This window comes from Fukomys damarensis, unplaced genomic scaffold (genome assembly GCF_012274545.1).
Source record: "Fukomys damarensis isolate Sample0158 unplaced genomic scaffold, DMR_v1.0_HiC HiC_scaffold_17, whole genome shotgun sequence".
NCBI classification, from domain to species: domain Eukaryota; kingdom Metazoa; phylum Chordata; class Mammalia; order Rodentia; family Bathyergidae; genus Fukomys; species Fukomys damarensis.
Window position 1 is genome coordinate 43,922,132 of NW_022900929.1, and position 9,205 is coordinate 43,931,336.

At 32.8% G+C, this 9,205-nt stretch overlaps 2 pseudogenes; both read left to right on the forward strand.

The window, feature by feature from the left end:
- The first annotated feature begins 6,308 nt into the window (after positions 1-6,308).
- On the forward strand, positions 6,309-7,083 carry LOC104852761 (annotated as a pseudogene).
- A 59-nt stretch (positions 7,084-7,142) lies between these two features.
- LOC104852762 lies at positions 7,143-8,091 on the forward strand (annotated as a pseudogene).
- Positions 8,092-9,205: the final 1,114 nt, after the last annotated feature.

The window sequence follows — 9,205 nt, forward strand, 5'->3', positions numbered from 1 at the left end:
ATAAAAAGGGACTAGAGATTTAGACATTTCTCAAAAGAATACATACAATTAAGTTTATTTTTAATAAACTAGTATGCCGGCAGAAATATATTTTTCCCTACATTTCATTTTCTTAATAGTCTGTTTCCTTAACTTATCATAAATACCTGTACTTTTACAAAATTTATTTTATGTGTATTTGTTTCCTCTTCTGGAGGCTACTCTGTTTCATTTATTGTTATATGTAAATAATATATAAAAGAAATATATATGATACATATTATAGATGTTATATAATAATTATATATAAATATATATTGTATAAAAATGAAAGGGAGAGCACTGAAATATTTGTTTTTTATTTTTGGTAGATCTATTTCCAATTATGTTTCTCTTGCAAATATTTCTTGTCTATTCTCACACATCTTGCTAGTAACCTTTGTAGACTAATAATATACATTTGTTTTGCAAAGGAAACATAACTAATTCTGATCAATTTAAGGAGAAAGTAATTATTAAAAGGATTCACATTATCTACTTTTTATATTTTTTAATTTATATTTTTGGTACCAGTGATTGATCTTGGGCCCTTGTGGTTGCCAGGCAGGCACCGGAACCACTGAGCTAAATCCCTGGCCCACATTATCCACTTTTGATATGTTTGCACAAGTTTCACAAAATGAGTAAACCTTTTCAAGCTCGGTACCTCTAAACACAGTCAAGATATTTGTCTCTTGAAACAGGTGTTTGTTGACAATGAGTCTTCTCTGAATCAGTGCTGTTGAAATTCAACATTATGTTACTACTGCAATGGTTTCATAACTATACCTTTGAACTTGCCAAACTCCCTTCAGGGTTGAAGAAATCCTGAGTAATACCATCTGGCCATGCATATATGCCTCCCCTGTCTCTGCCTGCCTTGCGGGGATAGTTTCACTTTTATTTTCTTCAGCACAGAAAATTTCCAAGGTCTAATTCAGAGTCACAGAGCAGAGATGCAGACTGTGCACAAATAGGATAAGGATTCAAGGTTTCTGCAATTATTGAACAGCTATGAGCTTGTCTATAGTGTAGGCAGATATATACCAAAATATAATTTTGTCACCCTCTATCAATCGTTGTTAGTTTTGTAAGATGTCGCACTATATTTCTATTTTCTTCATAGTTTAAATTAAAAGATTAAAATTTAATTTTTTTGAAAGTTGAATGTCTCATTTACTAAAAACAAGTGTCTCCAAATGTTTTTCAATCGTTTTTAACATTTTAGAAATTTTAATTTTTCAGTTTTTGCATATTCAAGACTAATTTTTGTCAGTACTTTGCATTTTATATATTTTTTTCTATTTTTAGTAGTACCCCTTTTCCATATATCTTCTGTGAAAACTTATGTTTTCCTTTTTAGGATGAATTATTTCTAATTTTTTGAATATCACTTGTAAATGACAAATATGGGAGATATTAAAATGTAGAGAATATAAATTGAAATTTAATGTCTTCTAAATTTCCCATTATGTAAATAATAAACATTTGTATTTTGCCATTACTGAAATAGACTTTCACATTGGTTAGAATTTGCATTAGTACTCTGGATATTTTGATATTTTTATTTCACAAGTGTGCCTAACCTTTTGCCTATAAAGATGTATTCATAATTTTATAAATCTCCAATTTTTCTCTAACCATATTTAGTCATGTACAAATATATTTGGCAGTTGTAGTCATTGAATATATTCTAAAATTCTAAAATATTTTATTTCTCTACTTTCAAATTTATAGATACTTATATTTTTTTTCAGAATCTTTCAAGTGATGCCACAATTATGTTATTGTTAGGGAATTTTATTTTTGATTTTCTTCTTTAAGGTTGACTACTTGAAATTTGTATTGGAAATGTTGAGATATAAAAATATAGTGTATAAAGTATAGTTAAAATAACTGCTGTTATATTTTGGGAGGAAAAAACAGATGATTTGTCATGAAGAAAAAAATGAAAGCACCTTAAATACAGGAAGAACAATCAAGATGAAGTGAAAATAGATTTGTTCTTCACAGGACACAAGGTAGAACCAGACAATAAATTAAATTGCCATGTGAAATAAAGAACATCTTGTTATTTGAACAAACTACTGTGATACTAGATAATAATAATAATTATTTTTTGATACCGGGGTTGGAACTCCGGACCTTGTACTTGTAGGCAGGCGGCTGAACCACTGAGCTAAATCCCTGTCCCTAGATGATTATTTGAAACGTGTGATTTCCTTATGGACAGAAAGTAAGAAGTTAAAATTATTTTTCTCACTAACAATTAAAATTAAGTAATCTTTTACTTTATATTTCCATTAGTTGAGAGAAAACATGCCTTTTTTATTCCTGGAAAAAAACATTTTGTAAAGCATAATTACTCCCTTTGCAAGGTGATCTCAGACGTCTAAAGGGTACTTTCTTTCTTCTCCAGTGTGATCAACTTCCTGGAATGAGAAGAGTGGGCTTTATATTGCATGGCCTTATGATACTGTACTCGCTTAGTTAGGGCAGTGGGCCCAGGACCCTAATTACCCCAGGCCCTTCTGACTGTAAAGCATACTGCAGCCACCAAGCTAGAACGCATTAAGATTGTTACACATAATTTCAGTATAAGCCTCATAACAGAAAGTGAGAAGCTTGCAAACTGGGGATGCCAAATTTTCAGAACATAAGAAAGAAATAAATATGTTTTAAAAAGTGTAAGTATTATCCATGCATTGTGAACATAATCTTAGAATCCATTTTAGAGGCAAAATCAGCAACTAGAAGATAATAAAGAGAAAATAATTGTCTCAATCAAAGTGGAATCTTAGTCTGGAAGCGGCAAATTCCTGTTCTCTATTTATCTTTGTGGCTCTTCCCCCACGTTGGTTTTGGGTAACCTTAATAGGAATCGTAGCATAATCTGATAAAACAGAGGGAAGCATGTTATAAACATTATCTCTACTTTTTATTCACTTTTATTTTTCCTATACTGAGAATATTTAGCCATTAATTAAACATTTATTTATTAGCTATCATATTTGCTTTTTTTTTTTTTTTGTATCTGGGATCCAACTCGGGACCTTATGCTTGCGAGGCAGGAGGTGGGACCACTGAGCAGAATCCCCGGTCCCTAATTTGCTTTTAATAAATACAGGAAGAGCTATGCAAAGTACGGCAGTGGACTATCGGATGTCTTTTATTGCTTTATGCTTCTGGGTTTATAAAGAATCAGGTGTTATAAATTAAGATAAAGAAACATTCATACTTATGGTATCGAAGTTCTGTTCACACATTTTAGAGAATTTTGATGTAAGATCAAATGCATCTAACTTGTTTAGAATGAGGAAATTTTTTTGAGATATTTTGTCATCTGAAAATACCAGTCTCTGTGGATAAGTGGCAACAAAAGAGCGAATGATTCATTAATTGAGAAGCTGCATAATCCAAGGAATTGTGAGTACTTTTGTAAACACTGCGTTTCTAAACGTGACTTTCTCTGTCCATGTAATTTTAAAGATGAAATAGCTTTAGAAATATCTGATTCCATCTTTGAGCTTCATCTATCTTTGAGCTTCTCTAGGGACAAATGTTATTCATCACTACAAGTGGGTATTGACCCTAATTATTGAAAGTGAGATATAATATTGAACCTGATATGTTTTACTTGATTTAAGAAATCATGAGAAGTTAGTAGGTAGAGAATTTTCTTTTTCTTGTATTTTGAAAAATGAAGACTGACGAACACTTTCACCTATGAGGTATCAGATGGATGGAATTTTAGGAAAGTTGGATATTTTCAGAACATCTTTTCAAAGTTTAGATGATTTCAAAAAATGCATACTACTACTAACTGTCATACAAATATACTTTATTCTTTCTCCTCCTTTCTTCCCTGTCTGCTTCTTTCTTCTTTCTTGTCCTCCTCTCCTCGCTACCTCTAGCTTTGTCTGTCTCTTTCTTTATTCTCTACATACATGGCTGCTATGGCCCATCATGAAATGGAGCAAGTGAGATCACCAATTTACCATTTTGCAAACAGTTAAGGGATTGTTTGTTCCATGACCTTGTTCAGGAGCTGAGAGTGAACCTAGGTCTATTCTGCTCTACCACGAACATTTAGCTTTCATTACTTGTTCAAAACTGTTTTCCTGGTTCACGGCAAGAATCATGACTCCAACCCTGTGACTTATAGGTTGTATAAAGTCAGGAAATACACTAGTCTAAGTTTTTCTGTGCCTCAGGGCCCTTGATTTTAAAATGTGTGTGTTAATGGCAGCTACTTTTGCAGTATTATTGTGAGAATTAAGAGAGTTAATACACTGTAAAATGTTTAGAAGAGTCTCTAGAACTCAGAGAGTACTATACTTATAAAAGTCATTATTTTTAATGTAATATCAAGTCATTTAGAAATATTTGTTATGATAGAAATACATAGAAATTATTTTTGATTTATGTAAGTGCTGTGTCCTGTCACATAATAAAGCTCTGAAGTATTTTTCCTGTAATAATTTTTATTAAGAAATTTAAAATAACAATACTAATATAAAAAACCCTACATTCTCTGTAACATGAACTTTGCTTTGCTTATTATCAGTCTACCACAACGCTACATCCCTAGCTCTTTAAATTTTTTTGTTGTTGTTGTTGGTATCGGGGATTGAACTTGGGTCCTTGCGCTTGCAAGGCAGGCCGCAGAACTGCTGAGCTAAATCTCTGGCCCTAAATTTGTTTTTTGATTTGAGATAACATCTTGATAAGTTACTTAGGCCAGCGTTGAAGTTGAGATCCTCCTGCCTTCACCTTGTTCAGTATATGGGATTATAAGAATGTGCCACCCTTCCTGGGGTTTCAATTCTTTTTCAAAAGTTCCTATCATAAAGAAAGGCAAAGATGGAAGTCCCTAAAAAATAGTATTTAGTTTTTAAGTATCCAGACTAAATTTACATAATGAATATTTATGAACAGTTTAAGTAACAGTTGGTTTGCAGTAAATGATTTAATTTTCACTTTTAACTGTCATGTAAAGGTACAAGATCCCATTGAAGAATGTAACTGTACTGCATACTTAAAAAGCACCACTAAACTCAATGAGAAAAAAAGTACATCATCATATGAGGACTACTAATTTCCAATATTACAGAAATAATGCTTTAATTGAGGTTTTCATATTAAATTAATATACATAAAAATAGATACATTGTATGTTTAGATACAGATATGATAATTATATGAGTTGTATAGGTTGACAAATTATTCCCAGCCAATGCAATAACATGGATACCATAAATTGTATTTTAATTTTAAATAAACACAAAAGCATTTAAATTTCTTTCATTTTTAAGACTATTTATCATTTAGTTAAATATCAATAACATTGTCCCCAAAAATACTGAATATATGAAATGCAGAACATCAATCAGTATATAAGAAATAAATAGCTGTCATGTACCCTTGGATACACAGAGCTAAAGCCAAAATGTTTCCTAAATCATTTCCAGAAGACTGATTTTCCTCTGCGATCATGTGACCATAAGTTACCCAAAGGTAAAAAAACTTTAAGTAATTTACACTTTGCTTAGCTTTTCTCTTTTGAAAACTTTTCTCTTTGGGGAACGAGTCATACATGTATAGAGAGAAAAGACAAAAGAAAAACACTGATTGTTTTCATTAGTTTATTTGTAATTAATTAGCCTTTGTGGAAAAGGTGAATTATGATTAATTATTATTTAAAATTTTGAACTCCAGAAAACATGCAATAAAATTCCAAAAATGTCACTCTCAACTCTTCCATAATATAGCAAATTATCTCCACCAAACTTCTTACAATATTGTCAAACATTTTAGGATTCTAATTTGAAGAACACTAAAATAACCCATTTGTCTTTGTATTTAAGGCTTTTGCATCAACAATATGCTCCGAGGAGGCTTTCCCAATTTAATTTGTATTACTGGGTAGCCTGACCTCTCCCCAATCAGACTATGCAATTTATGGGTTCCTGAATGTGTGTCCGGGTTTACAGTTGTATCTTTTTACTGATATTCCCCCCCTGCCAGTAATAACCTTGCCTTTAATTTTTTGGCTGCAAATTCCCAATTATGATAGGTTTCATGTCTAATTATTTTTCTCACAGTCCTCCAATATTTTTAGCATTCACAGGGTTTAGTAGCACAATGATTTATATATATATATATTCTATTAAATGAAATTGAATTGAAAGCTTATCATATATATTTTCTTATGAAATAGGTACATTTAGATATCATTTATGGTGAAATTTCCCTGATTTCTTTTTTTTTAGACACCGTGGGTTGGATTCATGGCTCGTACTAACGAATCAATGGTGTCTGAATTTATGCTTCTGGGACTCTCTAGTTCTCAGGAACTTCAGCTTTTCTTTTTTATCCATCTTCTCTATAATTTATGTGACATCAGTGTTAGGAAATGTCATGATTATTGTCATAATTTTCTGTGACTCCCATTTGAACTCTCCTGTGTACTTTCTGCTCAGTAACCTTTCTTTCCTTGATATTTGCCAATCTAACTTTGCTTCCCCCAAGATGCTCATGGACTTTTTTGTTGAGCATAAGACTATCTCCTTTGGGGGCTGCATGGCCCAAATATTCCTTCTTCATAGTTTTGTTGGGAGTGAGATGATGCTACTTGTAGCTATGGCATATGACAGATTTATAGCTATTTGTAAGCCCCTCCACTACAGCACAGTTATGAATCGGAGGCTTTGTATAATTTTTGTGTCTGTTTCCTGGGCAGTGGGTATTCTTCACTCTGTGAGCCACTTGGCTTTTACAGTGAATCTGCCATTTTGTGGTCCCAATGAAGTAGATAGCTTCTTCTGTGACCTTCCCCTAGTGATCAAGTTAGCTTGTATGGATACATATAGGGTGGAAATTATCACCCTAACGAACAGTGGCCTGATATCGTTGAGCTGTTTCGTGGCTTTGCTTATTTCCTGTACTGTCATCTTGGTCGCAGTTCAGCACCAGTCCTCCAGGTGGTCATCTAAGGCACTTTCTACATTGACTGCCCATATCACAGTGGTCATTCTTTTCTTTGGGCCTTGCATTTATTATTAGATGTCATTTATGGTGAAATTTCCCTGATTTCTTTTTTTAGACACCTGTGGGTTGGATTCATGGCTCCTACTAACGAATCAATGGTGTCTGAGTTTGTGCTTCTGGGACTCTCTAGTTCTCAGGAACTTCAGCTTTTCTTTTTTATCCATCTTCTCTATAATTTATGTGACATCAGTGTTAGGAAATGTCATAATTATTGTCATAATTTTCTGTGACTCCCATTTGAACTCTCCTATGTACTTTCTGCTCAGTAACCTTTCTTTCCTTGATATTTGCCAATCTAACTTTTCTTCCCCCAAGATGCTCGTGGACTTTTTTGTTGAGCATAAGACTATCTCCTTTGGGGGCTGCATGGCCCAAATATTCCTTCTTCATAGTTTTGTTGGGAGTGAGATGATGCTACTTGTAGCTATGGCATATGACAGATTTATAGCTATTTGTAAGCCCCTCCACTACAGCACAATTATGAACCGGAGGCTTTGTATAATTTTTGTGTCTGTTTCCTGGGCAGTGGGTATTCTTCACTCTGTGAGCCACTTGGCTTTTACAGTGAATCTGCCATTTTGTGGTCCCAATGAAGTAGATAGCTTCTTCTGTGACCTTCCCCTAGTGATCAAGTTAGCTTGTATGGATACATATAGGGTGGAAATTATCACCCTAACGAACAGTGGCCTGATATCGTTGAGCTGTTTCGTGGCTTTGCTTATTTCCTATACTGTCATCTTGGTCGCAGTTCAGCACCAGTCCTCCAGGCGGTCATCTAAGGCACTTTCTACATTGACTGCCCATATCACAGTGGTCATTCTTTTCTTTGGGCCTTGCATTTATTTCTATATATGGCCTTTTAGCCGACTTTCTGTGGATAAGTTCCTTTCTGTCTTCTACATTGTTTGTACACCCTTGTTGAATCCCATTATCTACTCTCTGAGGAATGAAGATGTTAAATCAGCCATGAGGAAGTTGAGAAACCATCATGGAAATTTCTGGAAAGACCATGTATTGTCATAAAAAAAAACACTCATGAAGTGTGAGGATGAGCATTCTGTGAATGAGGGCATCATAACAAATGTCTTTGCTACTGATAAGAATTACTGAGTTACAGAATTGACTTTCACTCTGAATGCAAGGAAGTTGCATTTATAGAACAGTTCTTGGTCCTACTGTGAAATACAGTTTACTTATTATTTGTAATTCTAAAGTGCAATTTGTCTTGAAAATATTTTGTAACACTATACATTTTATAAATGCCTTTTAGAATATAATGCACATAAAATGTGCTTTGCGTCATTAAAATTTTGACCACTTTAATTCAGCATGTTATTTTATACTTTGTGATGAAATATATGAATTGATTTCTAGTAGTGGCACTCACCTTATTTATAACATTATTGTATATTTTGATAAAGTAAAAAATTATCACATTTTGCAACATGAATTTCACTTCAGTAAGCACTTGTTAGCTGATGTTTTCCTTGTGTATGGAACAGTGTGCTGTTTTAATTATGGAGATGACTTTCTTTGTCTACCATTTTATTCCCATAAGGTGTTTCTATTTTGTATTACATTATGTAATGCACATTTCTACATGTTATCCAACTTTTTCTAGATATTTTTCATCATCGGTGACATATATATATCTATTTTCCAAATTCATTTACTTTAAATATAGAATAAATAAATCTTAAAAAATTCTACCTTATTTAAAGAAATTATAAATATCTTTGAAGTTGTTTGCAAATATGACAGATACAAAACATTTAAATTCAATAAAAAAGCTAACTCCATTTATATCTAAAAGCCACAAATAAAATTAATTATTGCAACCAAGTACCAAGTCTATTCTTTTATTTATCTTTGGAAAAAAAAGAGCAAAAGTAAAATTTATGCATCCAAAATTAGAGATGAAAACCATTTATCAGGCATTGTTTCACATCCTAGCCAAACCTTTTGTAATGCATTTTTTCCTGAGGTTTGCATTATAAAACCTCTCGTGCCAGAGACTAAATGAATTCTAAAAATGAAAAACAAAACAATTTATAACAGAAGATAAGAATAGTATAATTATCACTCCATATTGAGTATTTTAATTATATTCTAGGATCTAAGTTAGCTGCTGTGTGCA